The sequence below is a fragment of the Salmo salar genome, chromosome ssa28 (genome assembly GCF_905237065.1).
Source record: "Salmo salar chromosome ssa28, Ssal_v3.1, whole genome shotgun sequence".
In the NCBI taxonomy this organism is placed as follows: domain Eukaryota; kingdom Metazoa; phylum Chordata; class Actinopteri; order Salmoniformes; family Salmonidae; genus Salmo; species Salmo salar.
Window position 1 is genome coordinate 21,749,245 of NC_059469.1, and position 11,734 is coordinate 21,760,978.

The following is an 11,734-nucleotide window of genomic DNA, read 5'->3' on the forward strand; positions in this document are numbered from 1 at the left end:
TTCACTTTTAATAAATATGTGGAACTACGAACACACTGCATTTTGGTCCGCTCCTTCGAACAGCCGTGACGCATACAAAACCTTATTAAATTCAGGCTGTAACACAACAGAATGTGGAAAAAGTCAAGGGGTGTGAATAGTTTCTGAAGGCGTTGTATGCACAGTAGCAGGACAGAACTGTCTTTTTTGTGTGGACATTGTATCGTGGGTGTGTAAGAAGTGTGTCTATGTAAGTGCAAGTGCATATATGTGTCTGTCTATTTTCAAGTGACAATATGTTACAGTAAATAATGTGTGTATGTCTTAAACCTAGCTAAGGCTTCAGTCTGTTTCCTGGCTGCACTCAGAAGTGAATTGAATCAGTGATGGTATGTGACCTGAAGTGAGGCAATGAGCAGAGCACCATAGGACATGAATGAAGGAATGCAGGAATGAAGGTCGTTAACTACACACCAAAGAAAAAAATAAGCTTTAGTAGGTCTATAGCAAAAGAATCGGACAGACATACCTTATTCTTCCTCTACAGCATTTACTCAGACGACTGTAATCCAATCAGTGAGCAAGATACTATAGTGTGTTTAGATACATCAGTCAGCTGCCTGGACAAAGGACGTCAGAGTGAGTAATCTGTGCTGGGCTTTGTGTCCTGAATGAGTCAGGCTGCCATGTCTATCTTCAGACATGACTCAGCGATAACTTAAGCGAGCAGTAATTGGAATGGAGACACTCCGTCCGCCACTGTCTGAGAGGTATTGTCCTATCACATTAAAGCCTTCATTAGTTCTTTACTTTTTAAACAAGAACAATTCCTCTAATGGGAGGTTCTAAGAGGACTGAGCTCTTTCATAGATTTGGACCATTATGTGTTGAATGTGTGAGAATGTGTATTACTATTGGTGTGTGTGTGTGATTGGTGTGTCTCATCCGTCTACACTCCCTCCTCACATATCTTTAGCAGGCCACAGTGCAGTGGTGTGATGTGGCCTGGGCGGCTGGTTGACCCAGTGAGGAGAGCAAAGAGCGGCCCAGAGAGGTGAGTGTGTCTGGGGCTTTCTGTCCCTAGCCGTCCCCTTGTCAGCGCTGGAGGCTGGGCCCTGATGTGATGGCTGGAGGGGCAGATGAGACTGGATGGGAGATGATCCCTGAATGGAGAGAAAAACACAACCCTAGTGACATGGCCCACCACCAACATGATGATGTGTAAATGAGACAACACCCCCCTCCTCCCCCTGCCTGTCCCGCCCGATCATCCTCACAGAGTGGTGAGCTCAGCACAGTCTGGGAGAAACACACGCACACACACACTCTGAAACATCATCCTTTCCAAAACTAACATGCAATCAGCCAACCTGGCAACCCAGGACTCTGTAAGTTCTGAGGACTCAGTGGCTTGGCTTTTGTTCTGGATAGCTTAGCTGACCACTGGAAATACCAAAGGTGACCGAACAGGCACAATCCATTTTTGTTATTTAAGCTTTATTTAGGCAGGTGGAGTCCTATTGAGAGGTCTCTTTTACAACGGTCACTGCATGACAAAAAAGTACCCAATCAAGACAGCATAGGAGCATAGGAAATACAAAGAAACATACAAAAAACACAATAATAAAATAAAAAACTGGCCACAACCATGCCCTCATGCAGTTCAACTTCATAGCCAGAGCCAGGAGTTTTCCTGATTACGTGATCGGATCAGTAAAAACTCTGGGCTCTATAACTGTTCATTCATAGAATACAGTGACACCAGAAAAATACCTAATGCTCAGTCAAAAGTAACCTGGAGATTATTTCACACTCACCCACTCTCTTTCTCTAACTCTCTCACACTCTCTAGCATCAAGGGTTGCAGTCAAAGAACATTTATGTTTCCCCATTCCCCTTTAATGGTTTTATTAGAAGTGGGGAGAATGTGTGATCAGGGATGTGACCCCCATCCTTTTAGAGCTTTAATAATCCACAGTAGCTAGTGCAGCAGAGCTAGATGACACACATGGGCCCGCTGCCTTTGTCTGGGAGGGAGAACATGATTATTAATAAACTATTCACATCATTGGAAGGAGAATGGGAAGAGGAGAAGCTGGTGAAGGCAGCAGTCAGCCAGCCAGTTGACTGCTGACGGTAATTAAACTCATGGTATTAAAAGTGTGCCGCGTCTCCTCCAGGAAGAGAGAGAGGAGAAGATCTGCTGTGATACCTTTCCGCCCCCCTCTATTTCTCTCTCCACCACCACCCCTCCCCTCCGCTTTCAGGGGGAAATTATAACCTAGCATGCACACTTTAATATTTCAGCATCTAAGTGAGTGTGACAGCCTCTCTTTGTGTCATTCTCCCCTCCCACTCTTTCCCTCCTCCGTCCCTCATTCCCTCCTTCTCTCCCTCCACCTTCTCTTCTCATCTCGTTTGCTTAGCGTTCTCAACGGCTGAACTTTTTTATCATGTGACGGGAACGAGAGATGAAGAAAAACAAAAACAAATCAAACTCAAAAGCAGAAAAAACACGGAGGTATCAGGGCGTGCTCTGCTCGGCGAGAGCGTCTCAGTCTCTCTGTGAGGTTAACCACGCCACATTGCCGTGGCCAACCTAAAGTGAGGAGATGTATATTACCCCTCGTCCCTGTCCCCGTCCCTCTCCACCCTATCTGTGGTGTCAGGATGAGGAACCAGGAAGTGATATCTTCTTCAGAGAGGGTTAGACTGATATGGAGGTACAGCTGGGGATGGGTGAGGTGGGGGGAGGGGGGGTTTGTAGTGCAGTACACAGGCAAGATTAAGTTACGTCACAGCTTTGGGTTTTGTTCTGAGCCTGATAACATGTCACCTTCCATCTCTCAGCAGACTCCTGTTTGTGAAAGTACAGTACACACTTAGAAAGAAATAAGCTATTTAGAACCTAAAGGGGTTCTTCAACTGTTCCCACAGGAGAACCATTTGAGGAACCCTTTTTTGGTTCCAGGTAGAACCCTTTTGGTTCCAGGTAGAACCCTTTCCACAGAGGGTTCTACATGGAACCAAAAAGGGTTTTACCTGAAACCGAAAAGGTTTCTACCTGGAACCAAAAAGTGTTCTGCTATGGGCACAGCCAAAGAAACCTTTTGGAACCCTTTTTTCTAAGAGTGTAGGTGGAATTTAGGATGGTTGGATTGTTAGGTGAACTTACCTCAAGACGGAATCATCTCTACAGCCACAGCCAGCAGATAAAGCCAGCCAATCCATCTTATACTGTATGTATGAAACAGACCAGATCCAACCTGAATGTGAGCTGTATAGCCAAACCTTTATGCATGTGTGTGTCTAAACTGAATGTGAGATGTGAATGTGAGATGTATAGCCTACCTGTATGTGTGTCAGCTGAATTATAGAGCATGTTATTCAAGGTCAAGGGACTGGAAGAGGTTGCAATATGTAGGTGTTCATAGCCACTATGATACAAATCAATTATTCACCAGTCAGTCAATTGCTGGTATAATATTTGAGAATTAATACTCAATATGTTTTTCAAAATGAAAGCTTTATACATTATCAGGAAATCCTTTCCACACAAAGAATAAATAAATATTTATTTTGAAGATTAAAAAATAAATAAGATCATTGAACTAAGGTGCATGTACGTGTTTGTCTAACAGACACAAATACCCACATTGACTTGCGCACACACACACACACATAGCATAGCAGAATTGATCATATAATTTACTCCTCTCTATTATGCTACAATGATATTGATCAAATAATTCCTAGAGCAGGATTCAGACTGCCAAAATGGCAAAAATGTTCTTGCTGTACTTAAGCATGTTCCATAATGGCTTTCTTATTGATCATCTCTCCCATCTTCCCTCTGCATGCAAACAAGTCCTTTTCATAGGACTATAGAGTGAACAGCACAAACAAGAAATGGCTCATGGCACATGTTTGTGTGTTCATCAAATTCTGAAATTAAGTAACTGAAGTGGCCCTCTCATCCAACTCCTCAGAATAGAAACAAATTGTGGGCACTCACTCCTGCTGTAATTTAGAAACAATTTGAAGATTACGGCAACTGAAAGGCAATTTGACCCCATTTTCCTATAGCTAAGGCTCCTGTGCTTGATTTCCTTCCTGTGTACTTCTGCTGTAGGGCTCCTGAGAGGCCTGAGGCAGAGGAGACAGGGAGGGTGAGAGGAGCAGAGGATAGTGGGGAGGGAGGAGCAGAGGAGAGTCTCTCTCTGTCTCACACTCCAGAGGCTCTCCAGATGAGCAATAGACACTGACAATCACACTGTCTAGCAAAAACAACCCTTCCCCCTATACCTCCACCCCCAACCACCACGCCTCCCTATCTTCCCCCTATACCACCAACCATCACGCCTCCCTACCTTCCCCCTATACCTCCACCTCCACCACCAACCATCACGCCTCCCTACCTACCCACTATACCTCCACCCCAACCATCACGCCTCCCTACCTACCCCCTATACCTCCACCACCAACCATCACGCCTCCCTACCTACCCCCTATACCTCCACCCCAACCATCACACCTCCCTACCTACCCCCTACACCTCCACCGCAACCATCACACCTCCCTACCTTCCCCCTATACCTCCACCTCCACCACCAACCATCACGCCTCCCTACCTACCCCCTGTACCTCCACCCCAACCATCACACCTCCCCACCTACCCCCTACACCTCCACCGCAACCATCACACCTCCCTACCTTCCCCCTATACCTCCACCTCCACTACCAACCATCACGCCTCCCTACCTACCCACTATACCTCCACCCCAACCATCACACCTCCCTACCTACCCCTTACACTCTTAGGAAAAGGGTTCCAAAAGGGTTCTTTGGCTGTCCCTGTAGGAGAACCCTTTTTGGTTACAAGTAGAACTATGTTGGGTTCCATGTAGAATCCTCTGTGTAAAGGGTTCTACATGGAACCCAAAAGGGTTCTACCTGGAACCAAAAAGGGTTCTCCTATAGGGACAGCCGAAGAACCATTTTAGGTTCAACATAGTACCTTTTTTCTACGAGTGTACAGTCGTGGCCAAAAGTTTTGAGAATGACACAAATATTAATTTTCACAAAGTTTGCTGCTTCAGTGTCTTTAGATATTTTTGTCAGATGTACTATGGAATACTGAAGTATAATTACAAGCATTTCATAAGTGTCAAAGGCTTTTATTGACAATTACATGAAGTTGATGCAAAGAGTCAATATTTGCAGTGTTGACCCTTTGCAGTGTTGACCTCTGCAATCCACCCTGGCATGCTGTCAATTAACTTCTGGGCCACATCCTGACTGATGGCAGCCCATTCTTGCATAATCAATGCTTGGAGTTCGTCAGAATTTGTGGGGTTTTGTTTGTCCACCAGCCTCTTGAGGATTGACCACAAGTTCTCAATGAGATGAAGGTCTGGGGAGTTTCCTGGCCATGGACCCAAAATATCGATGTTTTGTTCCCCGAGCCACTTAGTTATTACTTTTGCCTTATGGCAAGGTGCTCCATCATGCTGGAAAAGGCATTGTTTGTCAACAAACTGTTCCTGGATGGTTCAGAGAAGTTGCTCTCGGAGGATGTGTTGCTACCATTCTTTATTCATGGCTGTGTTCTTAGGCAAAATTGTGAGTGAGCCCATTCCCTTGGCTGAGAAGCAACTCCACACATGAATGGTCTCAGGATGCTTTACTGTTGGCGTGACACAGGACTGATGGTAGCGCTCACCTTGTCTTCCCCGGACAAGCTTTTTTCCGGAAGCCCCAAACAATCGGAAAGGAGATTCACCAGAGAAAATGACTTTACCCCAGTCCTCAGCAGTCCAATCCCTGTACCTTTTGCAGAATATCAGTCTGTCCCTGATGTTTTTCCTGGAGAGAAGTGGCTTCTTTGCTGCCCTTTCTTGACACCAGGCCATCCTCCAAAAGTCTTCGCCTCACTGTGCATACAGATGCACTCACACCTGACTGCTGCCATTCCTGAGCAAGCTCTGTACTGGTGGTGCCCCGGTCCCGCAGCTGAATCAACTTTAGGAGACAGTCCTGGCGCTTGCTGGACTTTCTTGGGCGCCCTGAAGCCTTCTTCACAACAATTGAACTGCTCTCCTTGAAGTTCTTGATGATCCGATAAATGGTTGATTTAGGTGCAATCTTACTGGCAGCAATATCCTTGCCTGTGAAGCCCTTTTTGTGCAAAGCAATGATGACGGCACGTTTTCCTTGCAGGTAACCATGTTTGACAGAGGAAGAACAATGATTCCAAGCACCACCCTCCTTTTGAAGCTTCCAGTCTGTTTTTCTAACTCAATCAGCATGACAGAGTGATCTCCAGCCTTGTCCTCGTCTATACTCACACCTGTGATAACGAGAGAATCACTGACATATTGTCAGCTGGTCCTTTTCTGGCAGAGCTGAAATGCAGTGGAAATGTTTTTGGGGGATTCAGTTAATTTGCACGGCAAAGAGGGACTTTGCAATTAATTGCAATTCATCTGATCACTCTTCATAACATTCTGGAGCATATGCATATTACCATCATACAAACTGAGGCAGCAGACTGTGAAAATTAATATTTGTGTCATTCTCAAAACTTTTGGCCACGACTGTATACCTCCACCCCCAACCATCACACCTCCTTACCTACCCCCTATACCTCCACCCCCAACAATCACACCTCCCTACCTAGTCCCTATACCTCCAACCATCACACCTCCCTACCTACCCCCTATACCTCCACCCCCAACCATCACACCTCCCTATCTACCCCTTATACCTCCACCCCAACATCACACCTCCTTACCTACCCCCTACACCTCCACCCCAACCATCACACCTCCCTACCAATCCCTTATACCTCCACCCCCAACCATCACACCTCCTTACCTACCCCCTACACCTCCACCCCAATCATCACACCTCCCTACCTACCCCCTATACCTCCAACCATCACACCTCCCTACCTACCCCTTATACCTCCACCCCCAACCATCACACCTCCTTACCTACCCCCTATAGCTCCACCCCAACCATCACACCTCCTTACCTACCCCCTATACCTCCAGCCATCACACCTCCCTACCTATCCCCTACCCCTATACCTCCAACCATCACGCCTCCCTACCTACCCCCTATAACTCTAACCCCAACCATCACACCTCCCTACCTACCCCTATACCTCCAACCATCACACCTCCCTACCTACCCCCTATACCTCCACCCCAACCATCACACCTCCCTACCTACCCCCTACACCTCCACCCCAACCATCACACCTCCCTACCTACCCCCTACACCTCCACCCTAACCATCACACCTCCCTACCTACCCCCTATACCTCCACCCCCAACCATCACACCTCCCTACCTACCCCTATACCTCCAACCATCACACCCCCTACCTACCCCCTATACCTCTAACCCTCACACCTCCCTACCTACACCCTATACCTCCACCCCCAACCATCCCACACACACCGTCGTCTCAAACAGGAAAGGCACATTGGCTGGCCATCAAACAGTTGCCATGGGTAACGGTGACATGTCGACCCTGGAAGTCAAGAGAACACAGCCTTTTGTCACAGAGGTGAACTTCACGGGCCATTGGCTTGACGGACGGCTCTGAGAAACCATGTCACTGTGATGACATCAACTACCTCTGAGCGCAAGGTGAGACTGGGGACACGTTTAACAGTAGGCTCACACACAGCTGAGGCACCATTGAAATGAGCATCATGACCTGAAAATCTAGCAAAGGAAATACAAACACAATACTCCCACCAAGCAATTACTGTACCACCAATGACATATTTAATACCAGCCCCTCAATCAGGAAAGATACCCCCCCTAAATCAGGAAAGATACCCCCCCTCAATTCATACTACACATAGTAGAGTCAGTGCACCAACACCTCACCGGACAATAACAGTGGACTTCCCTAGTGCAAGCAGACCCTGTTTATATCTGTCTTTGAGTGTCAGCGGCCCATGGCCCCCCATGTTGATGGCCCAGCTCCAGCTTCAGCTCCAGCCCTGTTTGTGGTGAGAGAGAGCGTCCTCAGAAGTGCAGCTGGTGGCACAAAGGCAGCGATGTGGGGATGTGACACCTCCTGTCTCGGTACACAGGCCTCAGCGGGGACACGGGTGACAGGCGTGTCAGGCCCACTCGCTGATAAAGCTCTCTCCCTCTCCTCTCCCTCGTTCCTCTCCTCTCCTTCTCTCCTGTCTGTTTGATCCTGTGTGAAAGGCTTACAGAGGGAGGAAGGGAGTGAGGGAGAGAAGGAGGGAGAGAAGGAGACGGAGGGAGAGAGATTAAGACCAGAGCAAGAGTGACATTGGATCAACTCACTTTCACTTCCCCTCCACTGTTGTGTCTATCAGCCGTCCATGCTGCTAATGTCCTTGACACACAACCAGCCTCGCCACACACACTGGTGTGTCCATTGGATGCACACACACACACAATCCCCCCCAATGCACTCAGCCACTGCCTGCCACCCACCCCTCCAAAGAGAAACAGAAAAAATTAATCATTAAAATGTGGAAGTGCCTCTAATGCTCGGTCACTCTGACAGCGCAAGGATAATGTTTAAAACAATCCTACTTAACCCTCTCTCTCAGTACCAAATATACACACAACCACACACACAGTCACTCACACACTCGCACACACACTACCACCCCCTCCACTTCAAATACTCATCCACTCCCCCTCCATCCTTTATCCATCAATATTCATGCACAAAGGGAAGCATCTCTGGGAGTCCTGTGATTTGCATGCGATAAATAAATGAAAGAAGCCAATCAAGCTCTTCCACTGGAGCCTGGCAGCCTGCAGTGGGGAGACAGAGGCGCTGAGCTGGTTAAAATTGCATGACAATCGCTCAGGTTAAGAGAAGGAGACAACAACCAGGAGGGGGGAAGAGAATAAAAATCGGACCAGACAGCAGTTTATATAAAAAAGGTTAATGGGAAAAAAAGAAAAAGAAAACAAAATCTTGGAGGGCCCCGGCGTTTGCTCCATGCAGTAATGAATTTCAAATAAGTTATTCACTTCAGGAGTAAGTGGCTTGCACAAAGTCCTTACAGCTGGTTTGTTGAGATAATTGATTTTCAAATAGTTTGAAGACGAGGGAGGCAGGCAGATGACAACTACGACGGGGTACCAGCCAATTCTGAGAGCTGTATCAGTTTAATTAGAACTGCGCCCGGCCTCCGACACGGCCTCTTTCCTGTGCGAATTAAAACATCCCTGTGACTCGCCGCCGACGCCACACTGATAAATGTTTCATGCCGGCCCACCACCACTCCTCTCCGACTCCCCCTCTCTGTCCTCGCTCAGGGCACTGTATGCTAGCTAAACTTCTTGCTCCTTTTCAATAGACCGTTGACATAGCATGCAAGGCTGGGCTGGCTGACACAGATAACTCCGGGGACAGCAGAGCCACGGCCTGAATGAGATGCATTAGCGGCTGGATTTGAATTGGCAATGTAATTTACCACAACTCCCTGTTTAATTTATAGAGAGAGAGAGAAAGAGAGAGAGAGAGAGAGAGAGAGAGAGAGAGAGAGAGAGGAGGCAGCCTTCCATGCATATGCTTACGGAATGACAATCACAAACAGCAGAGAGAGAGAGAGAGAGAGAGCGAGAGAGAGAGAGAGAGAGAGCGAGAGAGAGAGAGAGAGAGAGAGAGGAGATAAAAAGAGAGAGAAGTGAGAGATGTTAGTGTTTTTGTCAGGGGACACAAGCACATCCGTACGTTGAAGGACAGATGGATGGAAGGGTTACATGCATATTTGATGAGTGTTTGTGTGCCCAGGTGAGTTGAAGAATACATTTTCTCAGGTTTATGTTGCAAAGAGGCTAGGCAATTGATATCCCAATTAATCTTAACTAAATATGTACCTCATCCTTTTTCACACATCTTGGCTTGGCATGTTATGTGTTTATTAAAGATTATAGTCAATCTGTGGCAGCCACATTTTGCTTCATAAGCTCACTCAGGATCATTGGCTGGTTGACACCATTGGGCCTAAGGCCCAGATCCACACAATACACCGAATTGGTTGTGGACTAAGAGGGTAATCTCTTGCCCCTGTTTTGTGATTGATCATTGCTCCCTGTGTAAACTGGAGCAAAATGACATCCAATCCCCTGTCATTGAGGAACTGAACTGTGCTGAAAGCAACACAGAGTGCAGGCTCTGCACAGACATGCACTTTTAGGGGTATTTTTTGACAGACAGACACACACGTGCACACACACACACACACACACACACACACACACACACACACACACACACACACACACACACACACACACACACACACACACACACACACACACACACACACACACACACACACACACCCATTTCGCCCATGCTCGGAGAAGAGCTGTGAGTTTGTTTGTGATTCAGATTGACAGGGCTCTTAGGAAGTGGTGTGCCTACTGTAATTACATGCACTTGAGAAATGCCCGGTTGGAGAGTGTAATCAACTCTCACACTTTACATTCCAGCCCAGATTAGGAACAGACCTCTGTGTTCACTGGAATCCTATCTGGGAGAAAAAATACACACCTGTTTGTCCCGCAGGCCTGTGTCCAAAACATCATCATCATCATCATCAGCTCCTCTGTCATTATCACCTGGCTCCATCATCATCATTCTCACCACCACCACCACCATCATCACCAACACTGTAACTCTGAACCAAAAAATCAGACTCTCTTTCTTATAATCCCTCCCCAAGTAATGTATTTTAAAGTTAGGACCTAAGCCACTATGAATAGTTTCTGGCTATCCAAATATGCCCAAATATGTCTTCCTTAGAAAATATCATGGAAGGTCAATGGTCAGTACAGGAAATGATGTCAGTGAACAAAGAGCTGTTGAGAGAAATGGACAAAAGGGCCTATATGACTCTTCCTACTATTCCTGTCAGTGACCCTGGCTGTTTCCGAATACCCATACTAGCGTACTACATACTTAAACTGCATACTATGTACTGATCGTTGCATACTATTTGGCATGTACCGTTTAGTAAAAAGTATACAGTATGCCACGGCCGCAACGCAGAAGTGACTGGCTGAGTAGGTGGGGCTGGGCCGACTGTGGGGGGAGTCAACAGACATGCATGGCATTAACCAGCCTGATAATAGCTCTTTTCCAATTCAATGAATTTCTCTAAAGTCTGAATAGAACAGGAATGGAGTTATAGGCCTACTCTGACTGTTTAGAGACAGACTATCACATTCAACCTATACCATAGTCCACATAGCCCATCTATCCTGTTTTAAAAAGGACTGAAGACAGAAACAGACAGTGCCATTCAACATATAGCGTATTGCCCATCTATCCTGTTTAAAAAGGACTGAAGACAGAAACAGACAGTGCCATTCAACATATAGCGTATTGCCCATCTATCCTGTTTAAAAAGGACTGAAGACAGAAACAGACAGTGCCATTCAACATATAGCGTATTGCCCATCTATCCTGTTTAAAAAGGACTGAAGACAGAAACAGACAGTGCCATTCAACATATAGCGTATTGCCCATCTATCCTGTTTAAAAAGGACTGAAGACAGAAACAGACAGTGCCATTCAACATATAGCGTATTGCCCATCTATCCTGTTTAAAAAGGACTGAAGACAGAAACAGACAGTGCCATTCAACATATAGCGTATTGCCCATCTATCCTGTTTAAAAAGGACTGAAGACAGAAACAGACAGTGCCATTCAACATATAGCGTATTGCCCATC

At 46.5% G+C, this 11,734-nt stretch overlaps 1 pseudogene; it reads right to left on the bottom strand.

The window, feature by feature from the left end:
* The window catches only part of LOC106588146 (piggyBac transposable element-derived protein 4-like), a 32,195-nt pseudogene extending 21,536 nt beyond the window's left edge, over positions 1-10,659 (bottom strand).
* Positions 10,660-11,734: the final 1,075 nt, after the last annotated feature.